Here is a 16577-nt window from a genome sequence, read left to right as displayed (position 1 = left end):
TCTGTGTTGAAAGTCATAATTTTTTTTGTAGATGAACTATTGATTTAGGGATTAGGCTTTTTGGTCTAGTTTAATCTAGAGAATCTTAATTCAATTGGGAATTATGTTGATCCTCATCTATTATAAACATTTAAAGGTATCCTCTATAGTGAGAAAATCCTTATTTGGACATCATCATCAAGCACTCTCCATTTGGAGATGTTATCTGGAATTGATGACCTGAAAAGGATTTCCACATAAAATTTATCTTGAGAAAAAATTTCCATTGCAAGAAGTCTAGAGGCTACATTAGCTAAGAGAACAACATCTAAAATTTGTGAACAACGTACAAAATTTGACTCAAAGCTGTTGAAATTTCGAGTTAAATTCCAAACCTCCTAACTATACTTCTTTAGGTGATTAGAAATATGATGAATGGTTTTATTAACTTGTCTCACTGTGATTTTAGAATCACCTACTTATTTAAGTTTTTTAACTTTCATTTCTATAGATTTTCCAAGACCTTGTAACAAAACTTCATATTCAACAACATTATTAGTGCACTAAAAGTCAAGTCTACAAGATAAAAGAAATTTATTACCTTGAGGGTCCAAAAATACACAACCGACATCGATGCCTTCATCTGACTTTGAACCACATACTATAACATCCAAATATACATCAATAAAAGAAGAAGAAGAAGCAACTTGCATTGAATCAGAAACCCTTACTGTAACAAAATATAATTTTTTTATTTCTAACTCTTCTACAGGAGATTATTTAGATGCATATTTGCCAAGATATGTTTCAAAAGAATAATTGATGAGTTACGCTTTAGTAAATATAATGGGTTCATTTTTGATTTTGTAAATCAGTCACAATATATTTTATGCTTTTTTCTTTCAATATTGATTCTATTAGGTTTACTTTTTAGAGGTAACTATAAGTGTGATCAATATATTGAAAAGCACCCATTTAGCTTTTCGAACCAATGTCAACTCAACAATAAATCATATGATTCGGGAATACCAACAACAATTATATCAATAACCTAATAAATTTTGGGATTAGAAGAAGGCCTAATCAATACATGTTTAACTTCACCAAAAACCCTCACATTAGATCTATTGAGTTACACAATTTGTGTAATAGATTTTACGGGAACTAAAATTAATTTCTTGGCCATTGAGTATGGCATGACATTAGAAGAAGTCTCGAAATCTACCATACAATTTTGTACATTTTGATTACAGATTTCAAAAGTTAAAAGGAGAGGTGGAGTATGAGAGATAGACCTTTCTCCAATCAAAGCTACATTTATATTAGATATTTTCTTTGATGAGACATTCTGAATGTTTCCTATAGTAGTAGGTTGATTTTTAAGGTTATTGACCTCTAAAACATTTAAAATTTTATTCTTTTGTTGAGTTAATTTGGATAAATCAAATAAATAAATGTTTTTTTTTCCCTTTTTATATCCTCTACTAGGTCATACTTAATGTTTTTATATCCTCTACTAGGTCATACTTAATGTTTTTATATCCTCTACTAGGGCATACTTAATATTCTCAACCTATGCAACTTTATATGCAACAAATGGTCCTCTACTAAGTCATACTTAATGTTCTTAGCCTATGCAACTTTACTTTACGAAGAATAAGTTGTTCTTAACCTATGCAACAAATGGACCACTTAATGTTCTTAGCCTATGCAACTTTACTTGACGAAGAATAAGTTGTGGTCCTCTACTAAGTCATACTTAATGTTCTTAGCCTATGCAACTTTACTATACGAAGAATAAGTTGTTCTTAACCTATGCAATTTTATATGCAACAAATGGACCACTTAATGTTCTTAGCCTATGCAACTTTATATGCAACAAATGAACCACTTAATGTTCTTAGCTATACAACTTTACTTGACGAAGAATAAGTTAACCTATGCAACTTTACTTGACAATAGCTATACAACTTTACTTGACGAAGAATAAGTTAACCTACGCAACTATGCAACTTTACTTGACGATAGCTATACAACTTTACTTGACGAAGAATAAGTTAACCTATGCAACTTTACTTGACGAAAAATAAGTTAACCTATCCAACTTTATATGCAACAAATGGACCACTTAATGACGAAGAATAAGTTTGATATGTGCAACTATGCAACTTTACTTGACGATAGCTATACAACTTTACTTGACGAAGAATAAGTTAACCTATGCAACTTTACTTGACGAAAAATAAGTTGACGAAGAATAAGTTAACCTATGCAACTTTACTTGACGAAAAATAAGTTAACCCTATGCAACTTTACTTGACGGAAAATAAGTTAACCTATCCAACTTTATATGCAACAAATGGACCACTTAATGACGAAGAATAAGTTTTATATGTGCAACAAATGGAACTTTTATAAGTAATTTTGTACTTTTGGACTTCATGAGCACCGAGTTCACTTATCGAGAGTCACCAAGGGTAACACCCATTCAAAGCACTAAGAGGAGCAACTCACAAGAACTTGCATGACACATCAAAATATAGTGTCGGCATGGGTGTTTATACACCCAACAAATTACACTGTATTATGAATATGGGATATTGGTATTCCAAAGAAAATATGTATATCAGGTATAAAATTGAAAAGAAATCTACCAGTACTGGCTCATCAGGAAGCTAGGAAACCCTAGCATTAGTGGAAATACTTAGTTACAGGAACCAAAGACTAAAGATACAACCTTTATCCATTGCATCTTGCCCCTGTGGAAAGAAAAAGATCACATGTCAGAGCTGCATACACAAAAACATATTTGTAATAGTGTTATTTATCTTAACAAATTAGATAAGATCCATCGCTTTCCATGAGAGACAAACGATAAATGAATATGGATTCACCACTTGATTTGAAGGTGCCCTTTTAAATAGTGTGCTCATTTTTTAATTATCGGATTATTGCTCCGGCAAATCAATATGGAGTTGTCTATAATGCGACTTTTTGAGATTCCGGTGACGGAATCCGGCAGAAGAAATTGAGATGAAATCATGATTTGTTGCAGTTAAAATGGTTTTTTAACTGCATATTCGGATTCAGCACCCTGAAAAACCCCTGGGACGCTTTCATTGTGCAGAAACTAGTTATCAAACTTCGATTTCAATAAATTACTACCGGATTTTCACCGGAAAAAATCGCCGGAAAGGCTTTCAAAAAGTCGCGTTAAAGACTACAGCAATCAATACAAGCTAGCTCTTTTATCGGCATTTAATTCGTCCAATTAGTATAACACCATTATGGATATAAATAATACCATATGCTGACAAGAGACAAAGTTGTATATTAAAACTTATACTCTTGATTCATTATATTAAGTAAATGGTGGGTTGATTTGAACTTAAGGAGCAACTATGCAAAATATAATCTTAAACAAAGGGTTGTAATAGTGTTCTTCAACTCGCATTACCTCCTTTCTATTTTAGACTATTCTGCATACTCGTTTTAGTGGCAGATTGGTTTCATAATCAAGCGGCAACCCATCGCAATGATATAAAATGGAAAAATTTTGATTCATTGGTGGGACATTAGCGTAAATGAATAACAAAGGTTAACATCTAAAGGTCATTGCATATTCTGTCATATTGAAAGATTATTTGCAAAGAGTTATGCTCCCGTGACTATTTGTGGAGACATCCATGGTTAATTTTATGATATGAAAGAGTTGTTTAAAGTTGGGAGAGATTGTCCGAAGACCAATTATTTATTTTTAGGTGAATTTGTTGACAGAGGCTTTTACTCTGCGGAAATTTTCTTACTTCTTGCGTTGACGGTTCAATATCCTGATCAAATCACACTTATCAGAGGAAATAATGAGAGCCAAAAAATTATACAGGTATACATATTCTATGATGAATGCCTTTGGAGGTATGGATCAATAAATGTGTGGCAGTACAGCACAGATATATTTGACTACTTGATTTTATCTGCACTTATTGAGAACTGTATATTTAGTATGCATGGCGGTCTTTCTCCTACGATATCAAATTTAGAGCATATTAGAACAATTGATAGAAAGCAAGAAGTTCCTCATGATAGTGCTATGTGTGACCTTATTTGGTCAGATCCAGAAGACAGTGTTGACCGTTGGGGTCTAAGTACAAGACGCTCTGGATTTCTCTTTGGAGGAAATGTTGCCTCTACATTCAATCATAACAATAAGATTGATTTCATTTGGCGTGCTCACCAGTTGGTCATGGAAGCGATATAAATGAATGTTCAATAATGAGATAGTGACAGTTTGGTCAACTCCAAATTATGGTTACAGATGTGGCAATGTTGTTGCAATATTGGAGTAGCCTCTCAGGCAATGTTGTGGCAGTGTTGTTGCAAAATGAAAAAGTTAATAAGAAGTTTATTGTCTTTGAAGTAGCCTCTCAGGAATCCAGGGGCATTCCTTAAAAAAAACCAGCACCAGATTACTTTCTTTATATTCAAACTCTGAAATTGTTTTGCATATAGTTGACTAATATAATCATATATAACTGCTTTGGTACCCTGACATTGAAATTGAACCGTATATCTTGCAAGTTGGCATCATACTGAGTACCTGGCAGGTGAATTTCTGAGGTCACAATGGATATCTACGAATCGAACTATGGATATTTCCTCTCTTAGTGATAAATGTCTAGTATTCTTTATACTAAGATGGTCATGAACAAGTAATGAATAGATTATTGAGAGGTTCCCATCACTAATTTCGGCCTCTGGAATTGGTGTTTGGAATCGATTTGCAAAGAGTTTCACCCATATTCAAATCTCTGGAGGGTCACCCATACACTAGTAGTGTAAGAAAATACAAGCAATAAAAAACAAATCCCATCACCAACTTCAGCTTCAGCTAGAGTTTTGGTATTTAGAATAGATTTACAAAAAATCATGCATTAATAATACAAAGGTTTTGGGTATCTGTTGAGCTTTTGATTTTTATATAATATTTTGACTTAATGTTCCTTAACAATGCACAAACGCTACAGGGACTGCAAGCACACTTTCTACAAGTTGAAGATTGTGGTGCAGTAGAAAGATTGTTGCATTCGATCTCTAGTTACTCCCTTTGGAGTTTGTATTTAGTGTTTACTTGATTGTATGGAGAATATTTGTAATTTTCCAAAATGTCATTTTCTAGAGTCAATAAGCGAATTTATTGACACAAATATTTGTTATATTGAATTCTGAATAAAAGCCTTTTGGGGTTACCAGCATTTGATCTCATTGCTAATAAAATAATATCATTTTTTATTCAGAACTGAAAGCGGGGTATAATTTGGGACATTGGAAGACTATTTTAGAAGTCTTTGAGCAAAGATAGTGTAATATTCCTAACCCAGAATATCCCTCAACCTAGCAAAAACTCCAACCAAATATGTGCAAATGATATAATAACTCAAAAGTGATAAAATAACAGTGAAACAACATATAATAATGTAAACCTGAAATATAAGCAGATACACAAGAAATGCAGCGAGAAATGTTAAGCCATTTTATTATACTGAGCAATAAATGAGTACAAGAGGTGATTAGATAGATGACATCTCGACTTGCACAATGCAAGTGAAGAAATACTCTCAGAATGACAAGAATGGCCTGGCCTCTCTCCGTGGATGTTGTTGTTGTTGTGTTGTTGCTGCTAGAAAACAAATGATGATTTGGGTCTGCTCCCCTCCTCAGAAAAAGCTGAAACTCTAGATTCGGGCTCTACTCAAGAAACCCAGAAAACCTAGAAAACTTTCATGGTATAGCCTCACATTGATCTGCGTCCCGGCTACTGGGAAACTGCCATGCTACTGTTGCTGTTGGAAATCGAATGAGGATTTGGGGTTTCTCACCTCCTCAGAAAAAGTTAAAACTCTGGAATCAAACTTTACTCAAAAAACCCAGAAAAACCCAGAAAGCTTTTCTTAAATGGCCGACCTCCGAAAATCACCCCCTTGGGGTTCTACGTAGTTCCTCAAAGACGTTGATGAAACTGCTGATGAATCTACTGCTGGAATGCCAAAGGAAATACCTTGCCTGAGCAGGCACTCGAAGTCCCCCGGGGCTAAGGGTGAAATCTCCCAACGGAGACATTCAATGCACTAAACAATATTGCAGTCTGGCTAAAAAGCCAGCGTGCTCTAAGTCGAAATGACTATCACAAATGCTCCTAACCAGAATGATCCCAAATGAGGGGATTCCTCTCTATTTTATAGCCTCTGCCTCTCACAATCCCTAGGCTCACTTTCTCCTACGTGATCCCCTTCTTGCCATGTGTTCCTTCCCTCGTGCGCAGTCCCTCCATGTGTCTGTGTGGGCCCCATTTTTGCATCCTCCTTTGACCCCCTTGGTTCCCCCTTAAGTCACAATGTTATGCTACCTAGGAAGTGACTTTTTATTCTAAAGTGAGTTATGTTACCCTTTCCTCACTTTTTATTTACAAATAACCATAAAAGGCAAAACTCGAACAAAATCGACTATTCTAATTAGCCATAGCTAATTAGGAATATTACAGTCCCCCGGCAAAATGTTGCTTGCCCTCAAGCAATTGAAATGATGGATGCTATAAGATCTACTCACTCTCCCAAGTGGCATCCTCATCCGGCAAATTCTTCCACCTCACCAAGAATTCCCGGACTGTCTTGCTCTACAACTGTCTCTCCCTAGAGTCAATGATAACCTCCGGCTACAATACCAAATGCCCCTCATCATCCATGGGTGGTAGCTCATCCGTCACGGTCACCTACTGCCCCAATGCCTTCTTCAGGCATGACACATGAAAAATGTTATGAATCTCGCTGCCTTGGGGCAGCTCCAACTCATATGCAACCTGTCCAATCCTGCGTATCACCCTGTATGGCCCATAAAAGCGGGGCTTGAGCTTCTCAGCCCCTTTCTGCTTCAACAATGACTATCGGTATGGCTGTAATCATAAGTAAACCATGTCCCCTACCTCGAACTGCCTCTCCACTTGACCCCTATCGGCATACAGCTTCTACTGGTTCTGCACTGTAGCCATGTTATCCTTGAGAGCTAGGAGGATATCCTGACTCTCTTGGATCCAAATCTTGGCTCTAGGAGCCCTGCTATCACCAAACATCACGTCAACAAAAGATAAAGGATGATACCCATATAAGGCATAGAATGGTGACATACCAATGGACATGTGATGCGAAGTACTGTAGCAGTACTCCCCCAGATGCAGCCACTTCAACCATGCTCGCTGCTTCCCACTAACATAGTTACGCAAGTAGCCCTCCAACCACTTGCTAACTATCTCCATCTGTCTGTCTGTCTATGGGTGATAGCTGGTACTCGGTGTCAACTCTGTCCCCACCAATCGGAAAAGCTCCTGCCAAAACTCGCCCATGAAATGACTGTCCCTGTCACTGACGATGGTCTTAGGAAGACCATGTAGCTTGAAGATCTCCCTGAAGAACAACTCGACCACTTGTGCTACTATATAGTGTGCGGATATGGCAAAGAAATGTGTGTACTTCGTCAGTCGATCAACGACAACAAAGATACAATCCTTGCCATGTACCATGGGCAACCCTGTGATGAAATCCATCGAAATACTCTCCCATTTCCCCTCCGAAATGGGAAGAGGCTGCAATAATCCTGTGGGATGGCTCATCTCTCCCTTGCTCCTCTGGCAAACATTGCACTCCCGGATGTGTTGGAGTATGTCCTCCTTGAGGCCCTTCCATGAGAACCTCTCCCCAATGGCCCTGTAGTTTTTGGTCAAACCTTGATGTCCTGCCAATGGGGAATCATGTGATGCCTGGAGTATCTTCTTCTTAAGCTGAGACCCCTCTGTCAAGAAGATCTGGTCCCTGTAGTAGATGATCTCATTGACCACCCTGTACCTGTCATCTGCCACCTGCCCATCCAGAACCTCACATGCAAATCTATCCTTGGAATACTCTACTAAGAGTCGAGCCCTCCAATCTGTATCCAAGCTCATAAGAGACAACGTGGTTGGTCTACATGAAAGGGAATCTGCTACCACGTTGTTCTTACCTTTGACATACTCAATGTCAAAGTCATATGCTTGGATCTTACTGATCCACTTTTGCTGCCTCTCCTATAGTTGCTTCTACTCCAAAAAGAAATTGAGGCTGTTGTGATCAGTCCTCACCCTGAACTTGTTGCCTACCATTTACTGCATGTACTTAGCCAATACATGCATGATGGCCAACATCTCCTTGTCATATATGGAATACAATCTCTCGCGTGGAAGGAGCTTCCAACTCTCAAAAGCTATAGGGTGACCTCCCTGCATCAATATTGCACCGATCCCCTCTCCCGACGCATCACATTCCAAAACAAATGGTTGCGTGAAATCTGGCAATGCAAGCAACTCCTGGACAACCCGCTCAATCTCATCTCAATAGACCTTGGGGTGCCTATAGGGGGTGGTAATCACAGCCTGTATGCCCTGCTCCAGTTCAATGGTGTGCTCAAACCCCCGATCTGATGGCTGTCCTGGTGGAATCTCCCCAAACACTATGGCATACCGATCAAAGATAGACTGTATCTCTGGGTGTACCGTCTACCATGTAGTTCCTGCCTCTGATGCATGCAGCTCCACTGCCCACTCTATGTCTCCCTTTTGGAACACTGCCTCCATCCGATGAGTCGAGACAGTCTGAGGCAAATATGTGTGTTGTCCTCGTATCTTCTCATGCCTCCCTGTCTTCTCATCATCCCACTCCATCTCCAGGGTCTTCCATTCTGTCGTGGCCTTCTCTAGAGTGATAAGCCACTGAACACCCAGTATCATGTTGGTGTCCGGAATATCGACCACGAAAAAGTGGTCAGTCAATGTGTAGGTGCCCATCGTCACTGAAAGCTCTGGAACATAACAAGACTGAAAACCCATCGAAGCTATATGTCTGTATACCTCTCCGCTCAACCATCTGGGCATCGATGAAGTTGTGGGTTGCCCCACTGTCAACCAAAACTGATATGTGCTGGCCACGTACTGTCCCCTCATACGCATAGCATCAGATACTTGGGAAATCCTTGCAATGCTGCAAGGGCCCCTCCGGTGGGTGCAAAAGATGCACCACCTGCTGCTGGTGGTGGAGGTGGCAAAGGTCCCTGTATGGCATGGCTATCTCCTGCCTCCACATCCTCCTCTCCACCACTCTCGGAGAAGAACTCAATAAAATGTTCTTTATCAGCAGCACATCTATGTCCTGGTGCCCATGGCTCCTGAAAAGTGAAGCACAACCACTTCTTCTTCATCTCCCTCCTGGCATCATCATCAAGCTATACTCATCCTGGATTCCCCTTTGGAGGTGGAATCCTCACATCCTTCCCCTTAGAGTGGAAAGTTTGTCTCTGGGGGTAAGGTGTCCGGGTCCTAGGTAAGACGTCCTATAAGTCCCGGGTCCTACTGATAGCATCCTAGAGCGTAGCTGGTCTAGTGGATCGGACTAGACCCTGAAGTGGCTCTGCTAACTCCTCAATATACATATAGACCCTCCGTGACGTGGAGAGGTCTGGCACCATCACGGAGACCCTCAAGAAATTTGCAATGTAGGTCTTTGGGCTCCCTGTCTGTTTGAGCATCATCATATCAACGAAATGCTGCTATGGATCCCTCTTATCAAATCGCTCCATTAGTCTCCTGGTAAACTCGGCATATGACATCACTATGGAGTGCTCCAATGTAACCATCCAATGAAACCACCAATCTTGGGCCTCACCATCCAAATGCAACGGTGCCACCTTGATGGCCTCTACCTCCGACATCTAGTTCAGCTGGAAATAAATGTCCAGCTTCTCCACCCAAGACTTTGCCAAACTATTTGATGAGCCATCAAACGTAGGCAAGTGGAATCTACTCGCTACACGGTGGGTGTCGCCATCATGGTAATGCCAGTACCCTCTGTGATGATCGTGGGGTCTGCTATCTCGGTGGAGATGAACAAAATCTCTGAATGAGAGGGCTTCCCTGAACTCTTGCCCATAGGCATGGTACTCTGCAAAATAATCGCCCATATGCCCGGGCTCTGCCTCCTGTTGGGCTGCGGCCCCCGTGTCTGCTCCTAAGAAGGTGGGCAGGGTAGAGCTTGTAGGGGCATGTGAGGCCCCCTGCTGCGTATTGTCACGTTGCTCTGGCAAGTGATGGGATGCACCTGATCCCTCACCGATCTGAAAAACTCGTGGGCTCTCCCGCTGTCTAGCCTCTACTGTCGTGAATCTCTGCCCCATCACCTCAATTTGCCTTGACAGATCCTGCACTGATTTGAGGAGCATATTCGCAAATCCCTTCCCGTCCTCATTTGCCATCTGCTTTGCATCCACTACTGGCTCTCTCTGTTCTGTGTCTACCATAGGTTCCTCTTATCCTGTGTTTGCCACAAGAGCACAATCTCCCTCTCCGTAGGTATTCTCCAACCTACGCCCAGTGTCTCTGTATCTCTGACCCCTGTAACAGATATAGGGTTTTTCCCCCAATGTCATAGATTGCTAGCTCCACAGGCTGAGCTAGATCTATGCTCTGGTACCACTGTAATATTCCTAACCCAGAATATTCCTCAAATCCCAGCAAAAACTCCAACCAAATATGTGCAAATGATATATAACCCAGAAGTGATAAAATAACATTGGAACAACATATAATAATGTAAGCCGGAAATATAAGCAGATACACAAGAAATGCAACGAGAAATGCTAAGCCATTTTATTATACTGAGCAATAAATGAGTACAAGAGGTGATTAGACAGATGGCACCTCGACTTGCACAATGCAAGTGAAGAAATACTCTCAGAATGACAAGAATGGCCTCTCTGCGTGGATGTTGCTGTTGTGCTGCTATTGCTGCTAGAAAACAAATGATGATTTGGAGCTGCTTCCCTCCTTGAAAAAAGCTGAAACTCTAGATTCGGGCTCTACTCAAGAAACCCAGAAAAACCCAGAAAGCTTTTCTAGTATGGTCTCACACTGATCTACATCTTGGCTGCTGGGAAACTGTCGTGCTATTGCTACTTCTGGAAATCGAATGAGGATTTGGGGCTGCTCCCCTCCTCATAAAAGGCTAAAACTCTAGAATTGGAATCTACTCAAAAAACCCAGAAAAACCCAGAAAGATTTTCTGAAATGGCCGACCCCTAAAAATCACCCCTTTGGGGTTCTGCGCAGTTCCTCAAAGGCGCTGATGAAACTGCTGCTAAAATGCTGATGAATCTACTGTTGGAATGCCAATGGAAATACCTTGCCTAAGCGGGCACTCGAAGTCCCCCGGGGCTAAGGGTGATATCTCCGAACAAAGACACTCAATGCACTAAACAGTGTTGAAAACTAGCTAAATAGCTAGAGTGCTCTAAGTCGAAATGACTATCACAAATGCTCATAACCAAAATGATCCCAAATGAGGGGGTTCCTCTCTATTTTATAGCCTCTGCCTCTCACAACCCCTAGGCTCACTTTCTTCTGCGTGATCCCCTTCTTGCCATGTGTTCCTTCCCTCCTGCGCAGTCCATCCATGTGTCTGCGTGGGCCCCATTTCTGCGTCCCCCTTTGGCCCCCTTGGTTCCCCCTTAAGTCACAACGTTGTGCTACCTAGGAAGTGGCTTTTTATTCTAAAGTGAGTTATGTTCCCTCTTCCTCACTTTTTATTTACAAATAACTATAGAATGCAAAAATCGAACAAAATCGAATATTCCAATTAGCCATAGCTAATTAGGAATATTACTAATAGGAATAAATATTACTAGAGTGGATATTATGTTTCATGACATTTTTTAAAGCAGTCAATCATATTCTAAAGGAAACTCTCCATGGTGCAGAAACAATCCACGGTCGACAACATTCATGCCCATATCCAATGATACTAGACAATTTATTGGCCAACATAGTTTAACAAATAGTGGGGTGTCAAGGAGAGATTTTCCCCAAAACTACTCATCTCCAAATCGAGGGATAACATTCATCCTAGGGTGTCCTTACCAAAGTCCAAAAACTACCAAGGGAGGCCCTAAAGATGGTTTATGGTTTTCTCAACCACTAGTGATTTGCCGACATACACAGTGGCGTGTACGTAATCAAGATCATGGGCCTGCACAACACTTGCTCCATTTTAAAAATATCATTTTTATATTTGGGTTTTGGGTCGAAAGCCAAGTAAAAAATCGTGGCACAAATTGTAAAAGGGGGCCTAAATGAAAAATTAATATTATCTAAGATTTTATAGGAGAACGGTTTTTATTTAGTAAAAAGGAACCTATTTTGTTATTATATATATATATATATATATATATATATATATATATATATATATATATATATATATATATATATATATATTAATATATTATTATGTATATGATATTAATTTTATTAAATTTTGTAACCTTTATCCTGAGCTACGAAATAATTTTATAATGGTTTAAAGAGTTAGTTTTTACAACTAATTAAGTAATTAGTCAGTAAGCTTGGGGCAGAAATAAAGGTCTGAGAATTGGATTTTGGATGGGTTCAAAGTCTAAAAAGAATGGATACAATGTAATGAAGAAATATCTCATAAATTGAAGAATACAAATCAATTTTGATTCTAGTTTTTTAGGTATTGAAAGAATAATTTATTTGTTGTGTTTTCATTAATGTTTTCTTCTACTAGCATGAGAGCAATGAAGTTGTGGATATTTTTAAGTCATGATTGTGAATTTATCATGAATGGAACTCATGTTCAAATTTAAAGAGTCTTGATGTGTGCTTTGTAATGCTGGAAATTCTTTCATATCTAGGGCCTTTTCCATCATTCTTTCTGCAGGGTTAACACTCAGATTCTTAATTTCCCTAGTTATTAAATAGTGTTCATCTTCATCCTTCTTCTTTCCAAATTTAATTAAATCCCTGCAACCCTCATTTCTCTTGGTCAACCTATTTTTAAATATAGGTTTTAGAATTAGAAGATTGATTACAAGATCTCATGGCCTATTTCTCCAGCGACATATTTTAAAGTTTCCATCAGTCTTTTAGATGTCCTAGGCACTGTTTCCCCCACAGACAAGAACTTTCTCTTGGGTTTACAACATCAAATCGGCCCCATTTCCATGTAGTGGAATTGAAATATCTTCCCTCGGTTTCATTTGGAAAATTTATGAGTCGATTCTTGAGGGTGACAAGAATCAAATTTTGGTTGTGTATCCTCACCTACTTTCTTCACTTTAGGTGTTCTTTTTTTGGGTTTTTAAGATGGAAACCCCCACATTCTCTTTTGACAAGTTTACTCCATGAAAAGAAGAACTAATTCAGATGCAAACCAACCGTCACATGTCTTATCTTGTATATTTTGTTAGTGCCCATGTTTTGTATTCTTATGCTTCATATGAAGTGTTGGGGTTAACAGAAGACGATCCAATTTATGAATCATATGATTCAGAGGAGGAGGAGTTTGTTGCAAATTCTCAAAAGAATTTGCTTGTTGGAAAATAGGAATAAGATGACCAACAACAATCCCTTCAAGAAGAGCCCAAAGCTAAAGAGCCAAGAAGTGACCATTGTTGCCCTATGTGAAAAGTTTTATGTCATGATATTGTTCAAGAAAATCAAGCAGCGAATTTTTTCTCTTATGTATTTTACTATTTTATGACCCAATAGCTTACTATATGATAGTTTTCTTTGCTCGACAACCAATATCATTTTTTGGGTATGTATTAAAACTTGTATCTAAAGAATTCATATGTTACATGCCTATTTTTATTTTTCGAATTTTAGAGAGATGACATAAGCTCCAACACTCAAATTTTGGAATGGTATCATTGGAAGGTGGATTACACATGACTGAGGTCAATCGTATGTATATATGTAGGAACTTGTACATAAAGAGGCTCAACTTGGGCAATTTATTTTCAGTTTACATAAGTTTTATTTCAGCTTGTAAAAGGAAGAACAAAAGGTTCACAAAATAAGTTTCAAGGAGATTTCCAGTTTTACAGTTATAGGGTTCAAGGAATTTTTTATGCCATGCCCAACAAGGTTACTAGCCTGAAGTCCTCAGCATTTTGCAGGAAAAGCGTTGGCCCTAGTTGGAGCCAATATGTTGTAGCTCCATTTTGCACATTTAGAATGTTGGAGAAGGGAAACATTTTTATGGGAACCCATTGATATCAGATGTCATATTTTTATAATTTTTGTTAGATAAAAAAAAAAAAAAAAGTTTTAAATTTTGGGGCGAAATTTATTAAGCAATTTTGTACTTTTGACCTAAAGTTCTCTTCATTTAAATATATATATATATATATATATATATATATGGCTTGAGGCCCAATCTACAAGTCACCAAGGGTAGTACCCATACAAAAAACTTGCATGATTAGTCAAAATAAGGTGGGGAATGGGAGTATATACACACCAACAAAACACATTATATTATGAATGTGGGATATCGGTATTCCAAAGAAAATATGTATATTAAGTATAACACCAAAAACAAGTTTACCAAGACCAGCTCGTCGCAACGCTAGGAAACCCTAGCATTAGTGATTTTTTGATACAGGAACTAAATACTAAAGCCATGATATTTTTCCATTGCAGAAAAGAAAAAGATCACATGACATACTGCATACCCAAAAACGTAATTGTAATAGTGCTATTTATCTTAACAAATTGGATAAGTTCTGTCGCTTTCCATAAGATATGGACTATGAATGAATATGGCTTCACTACTTGCTTTAAATGAACCCTTATAAATAGTGTGCTCATTTTCAAGGTATCAGATTATTTCTCTGCCATATCAATACAAGTTGGCTCCTTCATTGGCTTTTTATTCGTCCAATTAGTATAACGCCATTATGGATATAGATAATACCATATAATGGCAAGAGAAAAAGTTGTATATTAAAACTTATATTTTTGGCTTCGTTATATTGAGGAAGTGGGTGGTTGATGTGAACTAAAGGGGTGGCCATGCAAAATATAATCTTAAACAAAGGGTTGTAGTAGTGCTCTTCAACTCGCATTACCTCCTTTCAGGTTTAGACTATTCTGAATACTACTTTTAGTGGCAGATTGATTTCATAATTAAAGGCACAAGTGGCAACCCATCAGAATGATATAAAATGGAAAAGTTTTGATTCATCAGTGATAATTAAAGGCACAAGTGGCAACCCATCAGAATGATATAAAATGGAAAAGTTTTGATTCATCAGTGAGACATTGGCGTAAATGACTAAAAAAAAGTTAACATATAAAGGTTGTCGCATATTGTGTGATATTGAAATCCCATTGCCAATAAGAAATGCCTTAGAAAACAAATTCTGTGTAACAACGAATAATCAAAAGCAGTTCTTATTCAATATATTGATTGATGAACAATGCAAGAGAAGGATATGCAGGAGTCCTGTAAGTTATAGATGTTTGGTTAGCTCAAAATTATTGTTATAGATGTGGAAATGTTGTTGCAATATTGGAGTTAGATGAAAACCTTAATAAGAATTTTAAGGTCTTTGAAGCAGCCTCTCAGGAAGCAAGGGAAATTCCTTAAAAAAACCGGCACCAGATTACTTTCTTTAGCTTCAAACTCTGAAATTATTTTTCATCCAGTGCACTAATATGATCATATATAACTGCTTTGGTACCGTGAAATTGAAAGGGGATCGTATATCTTGCACGTTGGATCCTATTGAGTACCTGATAGGTGAATTTTTGAGGTCACTATTGCTATCTACAAAGTGAACTATGGACATTTCCATTCTTAGCCATAAATGTCTAGTATTCTTTATACTAGGATGGTCATGGAGATTGTTTATGGTTTTCTCAACTCCCAGTGGTTTACTGACATGCACAATCACGTGTATGTAATCAAGATCATGGGCCTGCACAACACCCACTCCACTTTATAAAAATGTCATTTTTATATTTAGGTTTTGTGTCAAAATCCCACTGAAAATTCATGACACAAATTGTAAAAGGGGCCAAAATTCAAAATTGATATTATCTAAGTTTTTAAAGGAGCATGGGTTTTATTTTGTACAAATGGACTTATTTCGTTATTATATCATATATATATATATATATATATTATGTATATGATATTAATTTTTATTAAATTGTGTAACCTTTATCATAAGCTACGAAACTATTTTATAATTGTTTACAGAGATTGATTAGAAAATTAGCTAATGAGCCTAGGGGCAGAAATCAAGGTTTAAGAATTATATTTTGGAGGGGTTCATTGTTTAAAAAACATGAAGACATTTTAATAAGGAAATCTCTCTGAAATTGAATAATATAAACTAGTTTTGATTCTAGTTCTTGGGGTATTGTGAAAATGTTTCTTTTTTTGTGTTATCATTATTTTATTAATGTTTTCTCCTGCTAGCATGAGTGTAATGAAGTTGTGAATATTTTTATGTTATTATTGTGAATTTATCTTGAACGGTACTCACATTTCAGATTTAAAGAGTCTTGATGTGCACTCTGCAATGCTGGAATTTCCTCCATATCTTGGGCCTTTTCCATCATTCTTTATGTAAGATTTACACTCAGATTCTTAATTGTCTGAGTTATTAAAAATATGTTCATATTCATCCTTCTTTCTCCCACCTTTAATTAAATC

General features: G+C 37.9%; 1 pseudogene; it reads left to right on the top strand.

Annotated features, from left to right (window-relative positions):
• Positions 1–2529: 2529 nt before the first annotated feature.
• On the top strand, positions 2530–4325 carry LOC149209689 (serine/threonine-protein phosphatase PP-X isozyme 2 pseudogene; annotated as a pseudogene).
• The last annotated feature ends 12252 nt before the right edge of the window (positions 4326–16577 follow it).

Source organism: Pinus tabuliformis, chromosome 1_2 (genome assembly GCF_031772625.1).
Source record: "Pinus tabuliformis cultivar Carrire ecotype Pingquan chromosome 1_2, CPIR1, whole genome shotgun sequence".
In the NCBI taxonomy this organism is placed as follows: domain Eukaryota; kingdom Viridiplantae; phylum Streptophyta; class Pinopsida; order Pinales; family Pinaceae; genus Pinus; species Pinus tabuliformis.
The sequence above is the reverse complement of the archived record's forward strand: the minus strand, read 5'-3'. Positions and strand labels throughout refer to the sequence as shown.